This window comes from Heptranchias perlo, chromosome 2, assembly GCF_035084215.1.
Source record: "Heptranchias perlo isolate sHepPer1 chromosome 2, sHepPer1.hap1, whole genome shotgun sequence".
NCBI classification, from domain to species: domain Eukaryota; kingdom Metazoa; phylum Chordata; class Chondrichthyes; order Hexanchiformes; family Hexanchidae; genus Heptranchias; species Heptranchias perlo.
In genome coordinates, this window is record NC_090326.1 from 26,064,038 (window position 1) to 26,080,138 (window position 16,101).

Sequence of the window (16,101 nt, forward strand, 5' to 3'; positions counted from 1 at the left end):
GTGGCCTTTCCACATTGAGCTTTTGCGGCGGCTGCATCTCAGCACCCAGTCCTGGAAATACTTTAATATCTAAGGGTTGCTAGGTATTTTGCTGAAAAACTAACGGGAGTGAACGACGAGCACCACTATTAATTGGCCAGCAAGTCGTTCGCGCTGATCGCTCGGGTAGACAGTGAATAGAGCTTGGAAGTTACTCCATTAAAAACTCACCGCGGTGAGAGCGCACGTTACTTCTGTTTTTAGTCATAAGCCAGGGGAGAGCGTGAACGCAGTCCCCCACTACTACAAATTTTGCAGTCGAGTATCTCGCATTTGGGGACATCGCAGGCGTCAGCACACCCGGAGTGCAATGGGTTAGCCTCGTCCTGGGAGAACCTCCTTTTTTTTTCAAAAAATATACTTTATTCATAAAATTTGCAGCAAAACATACAATACAGTTGTCATATCACATTTCAAACGTACACAATACAGATTATACAATTTGCAGATTACATCAAGTACAGTTCAATGAACACATTGTACATAATTATAGTTCATGACACTCTGGGGTGTCTCATTGCATTATACTCAATACAGATTATTGATTACATATTCATTACAGGTACATTACAGATTCATTACAGGTACATTACAGCAATTTGAATTTTACATTCTGCCCGGGGGGGGTTTTCCCTGATTGCGGCCCCTCAGTATACAATGGCGGGAAGGCTCTAAATGGTTGCCTTTCCCCACAGAGCCTTTGCGGCGGTCGCACCCAGCTTTAGTGGGTCCCTGAGCACATAGTCCTGGACCTTGGAATGTGCCAGTCGGTCGAGGACAGCTCCACGCACTGGAAGAGCAGCAGGTTTTGGGCAGACCAAAGGGCTTCTTTGACAGAGTTAATGGTCTTCCAGCAGAAGTTGATGTCCGTCTCGGTGTGCGTCCCCGGTAACAGCCCGTGGAGCACAGAGTCCTGTGTTACGGAACTGCTCGGGACGAACCTAGACAGATATCACTGCATCTCTCTCCAGACCTTCCTTGCAAAGGCACATTCCAGAAGGAGGTGGGGGACGGTCTCGACTCCACCGCAGCCTCCTCGGGGACAGCGCGCGGTAGCGCTGAGTCCAGGAGTGCATGAAGGATCTGACAGGAAGGGCCCTTCTCACCACCAGCCAAGCTAGGTCTTGGTGCTTGTTTGAAAGTTCTGGTGATGAGGCGTTCTGCCAAATGACATTGACAGTCTGCTCGGGGAACCAACCGACAGGATCCGCCATCTCCTTTTCCCGCAGGGTCTCGAGGACGTTACGTGCGGAGCACTTACTGATCGCCTTGTGGTCAAAAATGTTTTTTGGATTGGACTAGCCTTGCCCAATGCACCCATCATTGGGCACTGACTGAAGTAAGGGAACATCTAGAAAGGCTCATTCAGTTCCTATCACTTCATTACAGAAGTTACTAACACTTGCAGAGCCCCATTGTTGAATTTTGCATTTGTCGATCAGCCTACTTCATCAAGCATTGTGTGCTCCAATGTTGCTTTATATTTTGACATTATCGCTGGCTAAATTCTTCCTTAGCTGCTTGAGAGGTGTTATTGCAGGTGCATTGTGGTCGATGGCTAGTTTTTTGTTACTATTAACAAAATTGATTTCTCAGGAATTGTATATTTCAAAGATGTGTTTTGCTGGGATTTCATTAGCAGTTTTCTGATTATGTTGGAAAATAATTGTCTGTTAAAAGAGGATATTGGGCCCCGATGGTCTTTTGTCCAGTATAATTTATCTAATCCAATGAATGGAAGTTCTATGCTCTCTTTTATAGTTTTCTCCCCTTCTCCTGAAGGCAGTGACTCAAGCTACAGTGTGGCTGGATGGGTGACAGAAGCTCCCTGGTAACTTGCACATTTTCATTTATCGGCAGGCTGTTCAGCAATAGAGGCATCACAGAAGAGATCGTCACCCTGTGTACACACATGCATGCATGCACGTACACATACACATACACGTACGTGTACACACACACTATTTCAGTTGAGATACCCGGATGGTGATCAAGAACGGGAGCTCTGGTTAATTTTTCTCCTCACTAGTCTGGGATACTGAAGGCAATTGTAGCACCCTGACCACTATCTCAAAGGAGAGCAATGAACGCAACATAGACACTGTGACCCTCCTGGTCTCTATTGCTCAGTAACACAAATGGAGTGCATTTATCTAATTGAGTGACCATGCAAACTTACTATTTCATTTGTATAGCTTCCCCTTAATAACTACCCAGTAACCAGTTTTAGTTTAACTATCAGTGCTTGCTTTGAAAGAAATAATCATTATAGCGATAGGGACATCAGAGCATGAATGCAGTGCACAACAATGTCACCTGGTTGTAAAACAGCTGTCAAGCACAATGGAGGATCAATTTTCCTTGACAAGCCTAATTTAAATTCTTAGTGAATGATATGAGAACTACAGGGTACACAATGGAGACCGATGTGACATTTGATTAAAAAACAAAGCACAGCTGGTTCTATTCAGCTCTAACAGCAGTCCACGAATCTATCCTGTCAGCTTGGACTTGAAATGGATACTTTAATAAGGCACCTTTCTGTGTCCACAATAACAACATTTATATAGCGCCTTTAATGTAGAGAAACATCCCAAGGCGCTTCACAGTGATGTAATCAAAAAAATAGACATCGAGCCAAGCAAAGAGATTGTAGGAGGGGTTTAAAAGGCCTGTTTTAAAGATGGTCTTAATGGAGGATAGGGAAGTTGGAGAGGTGGAGGGGTTTAGGGAGGGAATTCCAGGAGACGTAGCCTAGGTGGCTGAAGGCACAGCTGCCAAAGGTGGGGAGAAGAGTGGTGGGATGCACAAGTGGCCAGAATCAAATAGGAAGAGAGTTTGGTGGGGAAAGGGTTGGTTCCTTTTGGTTTCTTTCCCATTTCTCTAAAATGATATAACATTTCCACTTTCTGGCTTAATCTCCCAACCTCTCCCGATCCCTGTGAACTGGACTAATTTGCTCCCCACTATTCAAGACCCCTTACAATTCGGCATCATCGGTGAATTTGGAGATCTTTGTTACTGTCCCTTCCTCCAATCATCAAGAAACAACAATGACCCCAGTGGCACCCTAACAGACACCTCTTTCCTAATTAATGCTCCTCCATTGACAACTACCCTTTGCATCTTCTGGCTGAACTGGTCAAATTTTGTGGGCCTCTGTTGCTGACATAGTGTAGACACTACATGCACCTACGCGCAGATAAGCTCACTGCATTAAGCAAGGTCAGCCTATGCCCACATTTTCCGGCTTTCCTACCAGGTCTCTGGTGAGGTGCTGGGGATACCAGGTCAGCAGCATTGTCAGATGCCAGTGCCCCCCCCCCCCACTGTGAGGGGCTGTGGGCTGCCTGTTGTGCAATGGGTGTGCTGATGAGAGGGGAAGGGGCCGACTGATAACCAAATCCATAATGGTTATAATATTGAAACTCTAGTGGGGGGGGGGGAGGAGGAGAAATTGGATAAGGCCTATTATTGGGTGCGGGTAGCACGATCTGCTATTACCCCACGCCCAATGGCCCTTGTGCAGGCAGGATGAGACTTTTGAGAGGCCTGAGGACTTACCTTCAAGCAGCGTTCCGAATCAGCATTGACATGAGGATTCAATGCAATTCACACTTTCCACCAGCAGGGGGAGCCCCAATCTCTTAAAGACAGACTGTCTCTTAAAAATCTCTTAAAGGTAGCTGGTACCTGTTATTTGCTGAAAATAGCAGCCTGCTGACTGCACGAAGTCTGAACGGAGATCAGACATCGCACATGCAAAAACACAGATGCAGCTCCCGTCCCTATGTTTACAAACTGATGAGCTATGTTAAAACATTGAATAAAGGTTGCACACTATTAAATCCCACATCCTCCAATCTGCATGCCAGACCTCACCAATCTGGCGATCTGAGTTTGTACCAGGCCTACAAGAGTGCGTGCACCAAGGTTCTCTGCTGATGCACTAGAGGCCTTGGTGCAAGAGGTGGACAGAAGGAGGGACATCCTTTATCCGCAGTCGTGGGGGGTGGGGGGAGGCAAGAGGACCTCCAGACATATACCCAAAAGGAAGTGGGAGGCAGTAGGGGATGAAGTCAATGCCAGGCGCACAGCTTCATAAACATAGATGCAGTGCAGGAAGAAGTTCAATGCTTTGACATGAATGGTCAAGGTGAGTGAGGTCAACTGCCAAATGGCATACTTGCATTGGAGGCAGTTCAGAGAAGGTTCACTAGGTTGATTCCAGGTATGGAAGGGTTGTCTTATGAGGAAAGATTGAACAGGTTGGGTCTATACTCATTGGAGTTTAGAAGAATGAGAGGAGATCTTATTGAAACATACAATATTCTGAGGGGGCTCGATACGGTAGATGCTGAGATGATGTTACCCCTCATGGGGGAATCTAAAACTAGGGGGCACAGTCTCGAAATAAGGGGTCACCCGTTTAAGACGGAAATGAGGAGGAATTTCTTCTCCCAGAGGGTCGTGAATCTTTGGAATTCTTTACCCCAAAAAGCTGTGGAGGCTGAGCCATTGAATACATTCAAGGCTGAGTTAGACAAATTTTTGATCAGCAAGGGAGTCAAAGAATATGGGGAAAGGGCGGGAAAGTGGAGTTGAGGTAAAAATCAGATCAGCCATGATCTCATTAAATGGTGGAGCAGGCTCGAAGGGCCGAATGGCCTACTCCTGCTCCTATCTCTTATGGTCTTATGGTGGCGTCTCCTACCAACTGCACCACTAGCCGCATCCACTGCTCCGCGCACTACACCCCCATCACCCACATACCAACAAACTCTTTCCATCAGTACTCAATTCTTCCAATCAGATGCTTCCTCTCACCCTTACACATTACCATGTGTCGAGCCGCCCACCCACAACTCACAGGCCACACACACTGGCAGCTATTCAACCATGACAGGCACAACACCCTGACACACGTCCCACTTTCTTGCAGGAGAAGATGGCGCATATCAGGAGGCAGCAAGTGGCAGTGGCATTTAGCCCCTCAAGCCTGTTCCACCATTCAATGAGATGATGATGGACCTGTGACCTAACTCCTTATACCCGCCTTAGTCCCATATCCTTTAATACCCTTGGTTCACAGAAATCTATCAGTCTCAGATTTAGAATTCACAATTGAGCTAGCATCAACTACCATTTGCAGAAGAGCGTTCCAAACTTCTCCTGCCCTTTGCGTGTAGAAGCATTTCCCAACTTCACTCCTGCATGTCCTGGCTCTAAATGTTAGGCTATGTCCCCGTGTCCTAGTATTCAAGTGTAGGAGACCTCCAAAAATAGTTACAAATGTCTTGGCAGCCAGAGGCAATAATCCAGCCAGTAACCTGTAAATCCTGCATGGTCCCTTTAAATAGCACCAGTGGGGGGTCCTCCAGGCACTGTAAGACACGTTCAGATGGTCGGGGTTAAGACTGTGGGTTGAGTTAAAGCGTTAAGTCCCAAAGTGGTGTCTATCACTTTAAATCAGCATTGCACACTGATTGTACCCATTTTCTCCTTACTTTATATGCTTCCGGAGCTCAGTATTTGCGCATGTGCTAACTCCTGTACCGAGATGGTTTCTGGTGCAAGTCACACTGGAAACGTGGGTGCGCAGCCAAGATGCCATCTTGGATGTTGGAGAGGCTGCGTAGTGCTGAAACGACGGGCGCTACACAGCCCAATTTAGCGCCCTAGCACTTTAGTTAAAAGGTTCATTATGAAATACTGAATACGGTCATTCCTAATTAACAAATGGGAAAGCACTTTAAAATGGCAGACAGTATAAAGCATTACCGAGTTAGATGAATGCCAATGCTTTGTAGCTCGTTTTTCAAACAGACTACGATCCCATCACAGCAATTAAAAGCTGCCTGCTACACACGCATCTGTCAGTCACACCTCCACACTGGTCTAAGATGTTGCATAATCTGATAGGCAATGTCAATTACAACCAATGCCAGGGTGAGCATGTTGCTTTGCCAACAATGTGAGCCCAATGGCAAAATCAGAAGAGGCACATGGGGTTCATTAAAAGGTGAGTGTTTCAACCTGTGTGTGGCACTGAGACATTATCACGACCTAAATATTGTTGACGAGTATTCGCTATGTAAAAAAAAATGTAGGAATGGAATATTGAAAGAAGAGATCAAAGACATATTGTCAGAGGAGAAAAAAGACAAACAGTGACCTTTTCAAAACTACAAAACTACTACTATCTTGAAAGGTCATGGCCTATTATGATTGCCCTATTAAGCAATAGCAATACAAACACACACAGTAACAGTACCCGGAGCTATAAAGACATCTCTCTTTAATGGAATTCCATTCAGGTTTGACAATGCAAGACTGGCATGACACTGGGGGTAAATTGCCCACTTGTTGCCCGGACATAAACTGACATTGTGGATTGTCCGCCTGTTATAGAAATCACCTATTTTTCATTTCCATTGATTTCAAAAGCCGGGTGGAAAATTGACTCCACTGTTCTTTAAACACTCGAGGCTGCAGTGAGTCCATCGCCTAAGGATAGGGACATAAGAACACAAGAAATAGGACCAGGAGTAGGCCATACGGCCCCCCGAGCCTGGTCTGCCATTCAATCAGATAATGGCTGATCTTCAACCTCAACTCCACTTTCCTGCCCGATCCCCATATCCCTTGATTCCCCTAGAGTCCAAAAATCTATCTATCTCAGCCTTGAATATATTCAACGACTCAGCATCCACAGCCCTCTGGGGTAGAGAAGTCCAAAGATTCACAATCCTCTGAGTGAAGAAATTCCTCCTCATCTCAGTCCTAAATGGCCGACCCCTTTTCCTGCGACTATGCCCTATGGATATTGGATAACTATCTGACTTGGTAAGGGATTAATTTGTAATTATGCATCCTTTCTTGAATTGGATTGAAACAAATGTTTTTTTTTTGGGTGATTTATGTCTTGCTCTGAAGACAAGGAGTTTGTGTCACTTGCTGACAGTGTGTTAGAAATTCACAGAGATGTCAAATAAAGTTGAACAGTTCTTCCTGGACATGGCTGCCCACCATCATAAGGGTCAATTTGGTGAGGCCTCGCGCTGCCATTGGCGACTTCCCTCGCCTCCATTTTGCGTGGATATTGGATATTGCGTTGCCTGGGATTTAATGCCCATTGATTTCAATGGATGGAAGATCACAGGCAGCACGTCTGTGACTATCTGATATGTACGGAGGTGTGGGAGGCCCAGCCTCATGAAATTTACCCTATTACCCGGCCTTAAAAGTTGCAACACTTCCTCTGAGCCAGCATGGGAAATAAAAAGTCCCTCTGGTGCGGTAGATAATGCTTTTCTAGGTTGTCCGTTTCTCTTGGTGTTAGGGGTTTCAGCTGTGGCTCAGTGGTAGCACTCTCGCCTCTGAGTCAGAAGGTTTTGGGTTCAAGTCCAATTCTAGAGACTTAAGCATAAAATCTAGGCTGAAACTTCCAGTGCAGTATGAGGGAGTGCGGTGCTGTCTTTTGGATGAGATGTTAAACCGAGACCCTGTCTGCCCTCTCAGGTGGGCGTAAAAGATCCCATTTCACTATTTTGAAGAAAAGTAGGGGGGTTCACCTGGTGTCCTGGCCAATATTTATTCTTTAACCAACACCTTAAACAGATGATCTAGTCATTCTCACATTGCTGTTTGTGGGAGCTTGCTGTGTGCAAATTGGCTGCTGTATTTCCTACATTACAACAGCAACTACACTTCAAAAGAACTTAATTGTCCCGAGATCATAAAAGGCACCATATAAATGCATGTCTTTCTTTCTTTTCTCTTTCTTGAGCTCTTTTGCACCATTTTCTTGTTCAACAGGCTGATGACAGTTGATGTAAACACGCAATATCCCTTAAAGATCTGAAATCAGCATCTTTGTGCTTTCCATCCCTGCAGAATGCGTGGATCTGGAGAGTAACAACTATCACGATGGTGCTTACATCTTCAGTCTATTTGGATAAAATAAAATATTATACACTGACCACAGATCAGGCTAAAACAACTCATTAAATTTATTCACAGTAAATTACCTTAAGTTGCTCCCACTCTCATAATGGAAGTACGACGGAAAGCCTGTTTACATACATAAACAGAGTTTCCACTGCACTTCTGGAAAAGTTACAGGGTCGGAATGGGAAATAAAAAGTCCCCATGGTGCGGTAGATGATGCTTTTCTAGGTTTTCAGTTTCTCTTGGTGTTATGGGTTTCAGCTGTGGCTCAATGGCAGTTCTGAAGAAATTCCTGGCCTAAGTGTCGGCCTTAGCTAAGTGGCAGCACAGAATAGAAAAACAGAATATTTTTTAAATGGTGAGAAACTATTAAACGTTGGTGTTCAGAGAGACTTGGGTGTCCTCGTATAAGAAACCCAAAAAGTTAGAATGCAGGTACAGCAGGCAATTAGGAAGGCAAATGGCATGTTGGCCTTTATTGCAAGGGGTTTGGAGTACAAGAGTAAGGAAGTCTTACTCCAGTTGTACAGGACTTTAGTGAGATCTCATCTGGAGTACTGCATACAGTTTTGGTCTCCTTATCTAAGGAAGGATATACTTGTCTTGGAGGCAGTGCAACAAAGGTTCACTAGATTGATTCCTGGGATGAGAGGATTGTCCTATGAGGAGAGGTTGAGTAGAATGGGCCTATACTGTCTGAGAGGTGACCTCATTGAAACACATAAGACTATGAGGGGGCTTGACAGGGTGGATGCTGAGAGGTTGTTTCCCCTGGCTGGTGAGTCTAGAACTAGGGGGCATAGTCGCAGGATAAGGGGTCGGCCATTCAAGACTGAGATGAGGAGGAATTTCTTCACTCAGAGGGTTGTGAATCTTTGGAATTCTCTACCCCAGAGGGCTGTGAATATTTTCAAGGCTGAGATGGATAGATTTTTGGACTCCAGGGGAATGAAGGGATATGGGGATCGGGCGGGTAAGTGGAGTTAAGGTTGAAGATCAGCCATGATCTGATTGAATGGCGGAGCAGGCTCGAGGGGCCATATGGCCTGCTCCTGTTCCTATTTCTTCTGTTCTTATGTTCTATGTACTTACTCTCGCCTCAGAATCATAAAGTTGTGGGTTGAAGCCCCACTCCAGAGACTTGAGTACATAATGTAGGCTGACACTTCAGTGCTGTACTGGTGCATTGTTAGAGGTCTTTTGGATAAGACATTAAACTGAGGCCATATCTGCCTGCTCGAGTGGATGTCAATGATCCCATGGCACTACTCAAAGAAGATCAGGGGAGTTCCCCTGGTGTCCTGGCCAATATTTATCCCTCAACCAACATCACCAAAAGAGATTGTCTGGTTATTTTTCTCTTCCTTGTTTGTGGGACCTTGCTGTGCACAAATTGGCTACCGCATTTTTGTACATTACAACCGTGACTAGACTTCAGAAGTATTTTATTGGCAATTAAAGGCACTACATAAATTCTAATACTACTGTGCACGGCAACTATAGCTTATAACATATGGTTCATCAGAGCTCTCACCAGACCTTGCTATGTGAAAATTGGCTTCCGTGTTTCCTACATTACAACAGGGACTACACGTCAAAAGTACTTAATTGGCTGTAAAGCACTTTGGGCTGTCCTGAGGTCGTGAATAGCTTCATAGATAAGATGATTTAGGTTAGGAAAGCACGGACCATGGATTGAAAGTAGCTGGGATAATCCTTGCCCGTATTTTGCAATGCCCCCACCCAAGATCGCCAGCGGAGAAGGCTGGACTTGGCAAATTTTGCGAGGTTAGACACTCCTCCTAATGTTCATAGGCTCCCAACACATGAACAATGGGTGTAGGGCGTCTAGCCTACATTGCGATTGGCTGAGGGGTATTGGGGAGAGTTGAGAAATCCAGTGAGGGAACAGCTCTGCCAGGGCTAATACTCACCATGGCTTTCATTTTCCCAGTGCTCAATTATTGAAAGTTGTGACGTCGGATAAGAAACAAACAGTCTGAAAACTGTGGAATTGAGGGTAATGGTGAAGAGTTGAGTTAAATGTCATCAGCATACTTGTGGAAACTTACTATGGCCTGCCAATATGTAAATTAGGAAGAGGAGGGAGTGCCTCGGGTTACGGCGGAGTGACTATGTGGGGTCTGGAGGTGAATCCCTTGTGCTGGCTCCCTTGGGACAGGTGAGAGTGGAGTCAAGCAAGGGTGGTCCTATCAAAGTAAACCATTGGAGGCGAGACCATGGAGGAGGACGGAGTGGCTGACCTTATTGAATGCTGCAATGAGTTCAAGAAGGGATAACGTGCCATGGATGTAGTCACACTGAATGTCCTTAATGACTCTGAGCTGGGTCGTCTTGCTGCTGGGGGCAGGGTGGAAGCCACATTGGTGGGACTGGAATTACGGGGGAGGTGAGCACAGAGCTGGGTGGCAGTGATGTGTTGAAGGACCTTGGAGAGAAAGTCTGCACGTTCGGGGGTTTTGAAGACTAATAGGAAAATCTTCTTTATAAGTTCACTCGTGATGTACCTCATGCGCAGGGCATTTTCTATAACTTCAATAACCATAACTATGCGTTTAATTGTATCATTTGTCACACTGATAATGTGCAAACAAACTCTTCATAAACTGGAGGCAGAGCCAGGTTTAAATTTGTTGTCGATATATTTTTATAACCTTAGCCACCAACGACATATTATTTATGCGCGTCACTACTGGGAATATTGATTTGAAACATGGCACTTCCAGAACTATTAAAAATGTATTACGTTCAGTGGAATCCTGTTAGATCTTGATGAATTAAACAAGATGGCTGATTATGCTCAGACATGTACTAAACTGATAATTAATCAAAGACTTGGTTAAAAATTTATTTTAAGTTTACCAGGACGTTTTTATATCACTGTTATGTGCCCTGTATGTGAATTTACTACCAATTGTAAAATTGAAAATCTACTTAGTGAATAGAAAGAACGTAGCATTTTAGGAACAGGAGTAGGCCTTTCAGCCCTTCAAGACTGTCCACCATTCAATTAGATCATGGCCGATCTGCACCTCAACTCCCTTTTCCCTCCTTTGTTCCAGATCCCTTGATACCCTTACCTAACAAAAATCTGTTGATCTCAGTTTGAACATTTCCATTGACCCATCATCCTTTTGGGGAGTGAATTCCACATTCCCAATACCCTTTGTGTGAAAAGCTGCTTCCTGATTTCACTCCTAATTGGCCTAACTCTAATTTTAAGATTGTTCCCCTACTCTGGGGGAACAGTTTCTCTGTATCTACCCAATGGAATTCCATCATCATTTTAAATACCTCGATTAGATCACCTTCTAAACTCAAGGGATTACATACCAAATTTACGCAATCTGTTTTCATAATTTAGCCTTGGTATTATTCTGGTGAATCTGTGCTGTACCCTCTCTGAGGCCAATATATCTTTCCTGAGGTTCGGTGCCCAAAACTGAACGCAGTATTCCAGATATGTTCTGACCAAGGCTCTGTACAACTGAAGCATAATTTCCTCACTGTTGAATTCCAATCCTCTTGAGATAAAGACCAACATTCCATTAGTCTTTTTGATTATTTTTTGCAACTCTGCACTTGTTTTTAGTGATTTGTGTACACGGACTCCTAAATCCCTTCACCCCTCCACAGTCCCTAGTTTTGCACCATCAAGAAAATAGTCTTAATTATATAATTATATAGCACCTTTCATATCCTCAGGGTGTTGTAAAGCACTTCATAGCCAATGAAGTACCTTTAAAAAGCAGTCACTGTTGCAATGTAGGCAAACATAGCGACCAATTTGTCCACAGCAAGGAGCCATAAGCAGTAATGAGGTGTTCGCTAGGCTACTGGGAGACATACTAGCTTTTCTTCAAAAAGAATCATACAATGTTTAATGTCTCATCCAAAGAACAGCACCTGTGACAGTGCAGCAGTCCCCTGGTACTGCACTGGAGTGTCAGCCTAGATTGTGAACTCAAGTCGCACCACTTTCTGATTCAGGACCAAGAATGTTACTAACCAAACCAAGCTGAAATAAAGATTATTTTCCTTTGGCCTCCTGGCACTCCGCAAGGAGTCCAGACCAACAATGGCACAATCCAGGGGAGCGGGCCACTGACTCGCCCTCCTGTTAGTGCATGGCCTATGAACCTAGCGAATGAAGAGAAAGATAGAATGGGGGTTAAATGGGTTAACCCCCGAAAACGGGCGTGGAGATCAGGGTGCGTGATGAACCTGTGCCCGGTCGTTGAGATGCAGACAGCACGTAACATTTGTAAAAAGATTATATAGAATCAAAGAATCATAGAAAATAGGAGCAAGAGTAGGCCATTCGGCCCTTCGGGCCTGCTCTGCCATTCAAAATGATCATGGCTGATCATCTAACTCAGTACCCTCTTCCCGATTTTTCCCCATATCCCTTGATCCCTTTAGCATTAAGAAATATATCTATCTCCTTCTTAAATATATTTAATGACTTGGCCTCCACTGCCTTCTGTGGTAGAGAATTCCACAGGTTCACCACCCTCTGAGTGAAGAAATTTCTCCTCATCTCGGTTCTAAATGGCATACCCCGTATCCTGAGTCTGTGACCCCTGGTTCTGGACTCCCCATCCATTGGGAACATCCTCCCTGTATCTAATCTGTCTAGTCCTGTTAGAATTTTATGTTTCGATGAGATCACCTCTCATTCTTCTCAACTCTAGTGAATATAAACCTAGTCGACCCAATCTCTCCTCATATGTCAGTCCTGCCATCCCAGGAATCAGTCTGGTAAACCTTCATTGCACTCGCTCCATGGCAAGGACAGCCTTCCTCAGATAAGGAGACCAAAACTGCACACAATACTCCAGATGTGATCTCACCAAGGCCCTGTACAACTGCAGTAAGACATCCCTGTTCTTGTACTCAAATCCTCTTGCAATGAACGCTAACATACCATTCGCCTTCCTAACTGCTTGCTGCACCTGAATGCTTGCTTTCAGTGACTGGTGTACAAGGACACCCAGGTCTCGTTGCACCTCCCCTTTTCCCAATCTATCAGCATTCAGATAATAATCTGCCTTTCTGTTTTTACAACCAAAGTGGATAACCTCACATTTATCCACGTTATACTGCGTCTGCTATGTTCTTGCCCACTCACCCAACTTGTCTAAATCACATTGGAGCCTTTTTGCATCCTCCTCACAGCTCACATTCCACCCCAGCTTTGTGTCGTCTGCAAACTTGGAAATGTTACATTTAGTTCCCCCATCCAAATCATTGATACATATTGTGAATAGCTGGGGCCCAAGCACTGATCCCTGCGGTACCCCACTAGTCACAGCCTGCCACCCGGAAAAAGACCCATTTATTCCTACTCTCTGTTTCCTGTCTGTCAACCAATTCTTAATCCATGCCAGTATATTCCCCCCAATCCCATGTGCTTTAATTTTGCACACTAACCTCTTGTGTGGGACCTTATCAAAAGCCTTCCGAAAATCCAAATACACCACATCCACTGGTTCTCCCCTATCTATTCAACTAGTTACATCCTCAAAAAACTCCAGTAGATTTGTTAAGCATGATTTCCCTTTCATAAACCCATGCTGACTTTGTCCAATCCCGTTAATGCCCTCCAAGTGTTCTGTTATCACATCATATAATAGACTCTAGCATTTTCCCACTACTGATGTTAGGCTAACTGGTCTGTGATTCCCTGTTTTTTCTCTTCCTCCTTTTTTAAATAGTGGGGTTACATTTGCCACCCTCCAATCTGAAGGAACTGTTCCAGAGTTTATAGAATTTTGGAAGATGATCACCAATGCGTCCACTATTTCCAGGGCCACTTCCTTTAGCATTCTGGGATGTAGATAATCATGCCCTGGGGATTTGTCAGCCTTTAGCCCCATTAATTTCCCTAGCGCTATTTTTTACGAATACTGGTTTCCTTCAGTTCCTCCCTCTCACTAGACCCTTGGTTCCCTAACATTTCCGGGAGGTTATTTGTTTCCTCCTTTGTGAAGACACAATGATTGCTGCGTCCAGCCAGCCCTACCTGCGCTGTTGAATGGCTGCTCACCAGCAGGGGGCTCAGATATCGCGAGTGGCCAGCACTGCTTAAAGGCAGCCTGCACCTCTTCAAAGGTGGTTGCAGGAAGTGGCAGAAGTCAAATGGTGAAGTGAATCTGTGCTGCAATATAGTGAAGCACGGTGATGATGGGAACTCTGGAATTTTTAATGAGCAACAACTTGGCTGCTCAAAGTTTGTGGGACTCTTCTATTTTCAAAATATTAGATATGGGTCTGAACGGAGTCTGAACGGAGATCAGAAATCACACACGTGAAATACAGATGTAGGTCCCGTCCTCATGTTTAAAAACTGTTGAGTTCCTTCAAAACATTGAATAAATGTTGCACAAAACTACATCCCACATCCTCCAATCTACACACCAGAACCCACCAATCTGCCAATCTGAGTTGGTACCAGGCCTCCGAGAGAGCACTCACCGAGGTTCTCTGATTCTCTAAGGGGCCTTAGTGCAAGAGGTGGACAGAAGGAGGGACATCCTATATCCACAGGGGAACAAGAGGCCCTCCAGACATATGCGCCCAAGGCAGTGGGACGCAGTAGGGGACGTAGTCAGTGCCAAGAACATAGCACCACATGGATGCAGTGCAGGAAGAAGTTCAATGCTTTGACACGAATGGTCAAGGTGAGTGAGGTCAACTGTCAAGTGGCGTCTCCTACCAACTGCACCACTAGCCGCATCCACTGCTCCGCGCACTACACCCCCATCACCCACTTACCAACAAACGCTTTCAAACTATACTTAACTCTTCCAATCAGATGCTTCATTTCACACATTACCACTGTTGCAAGCCGCACACCCACAACTCACAGGTCACACACACTGGCAGCTATTCAACCATGACAGCCACGTCACCCAAACCTCTTGCAGGACACTCACCGACACATGTCCCGCTTTCTTGTAGGAGAAGGTGGCGGATAACAGGAGGCAGCAAGTGGCAGTGGCTCCATGGAACATGAACCTACTGTCCTCTCTCAGGATGACAGCATTCCTGTCTCACCCCTGCCACTCCGCCAGTAACCTTGCTGTTGCCTGTCAGCTAGCCAGCCCACGTCCTGTAGAGTACTGAAACTTTATTATAGGAACATAGGAAGATAGGAACAGGAATAGACCATTTAGTCCCTCGAGCCTGTTCTGCCAGTCAATGAGATCAGATGATCTGTGACCTAACTCCATATACCCACCTTAGCCCCATATCCCTTAATACCTTTGGTTAACAAAAATCTATCAATTTCAGATTTAAAATTAACAATTAAGCTAGCATCAACTGCCGTTTGCCGAAGAGCGTTCCAAACTTCTACCACCCTTTGCGTGTAGAAGCATTTCCTAACTTCACTCCTGCAAGTCCTGGCTCTAATTTTTAGGCTATGTCCCCTAGTCCTAGTATTCAAGTATAGGAGACCTCCAAAAACAGGTACTAATGCATCAGCAGCCAGAAGCGATAATCCAGCAACTAATGTAACTCCTGCATGGTCCCTTTAAATAGCGCTGGTGGGGGGGTCCTCCATGCCGTTTAAGACCTGTTCAGCTGTGCGAGGTTAAGACGGTGCATTGGCTGGAGCGTGGAGTTCCAAAATCGCATCTGTCTCTTTAAATCAGCATTGCACACTGATCCACCGCATAATCTCCCTACTTTACATGCTGCCGGCGTTCGTTATCTGCGCAAACGCCTTTACCAATATGGCGTCCTGCGCACGTCACGCCGGAAGTTTGCGCATGCATCTCAGATGCCATTTTTGGTTCTTAGGAGTCCACACAGTGCCTACACAATGGGCACTATGCGGCCCAATTGAGCCCCTAATAAGTTTACCCTCAAACTTTTTTTAAAAAGTAGAATGTAAATAGATTCATTAGCGGTAGCATCATCAGAGAACTACAGATACAATAAAATCCTCCTATTGCCATTTTGAGTTGCCTGCCAAAATGTTCCAACAGGTCTCCTGTCCAATATGGCTCCTAATCCTGTGGGCTGGACTGTATCCTCATGGGAGAAACTGTATTACAATAACTATCACTGTGTCTCCATTCATTC

At 45.0% G+C, this 16,101-nt stretch overlaps 1 non-coding gene across 1 annotated transcript; it reads right to left on the reverse strand.

The window, feature by feature from the left end:
- Positions 1-251: 251 nt before the first annotated feature.
- Positions 252-416, reverse strand: LOC137300486 (U1 spliceosomal RNA). Its single transcript, XR_010958107.1, has one exon. It is a non-coding gene; the product is annotated as a U1 spliceosomal RNA (small nuclear RNA).
- Positions 417-16,101: the final 15,685 nt, after the last annotated feature.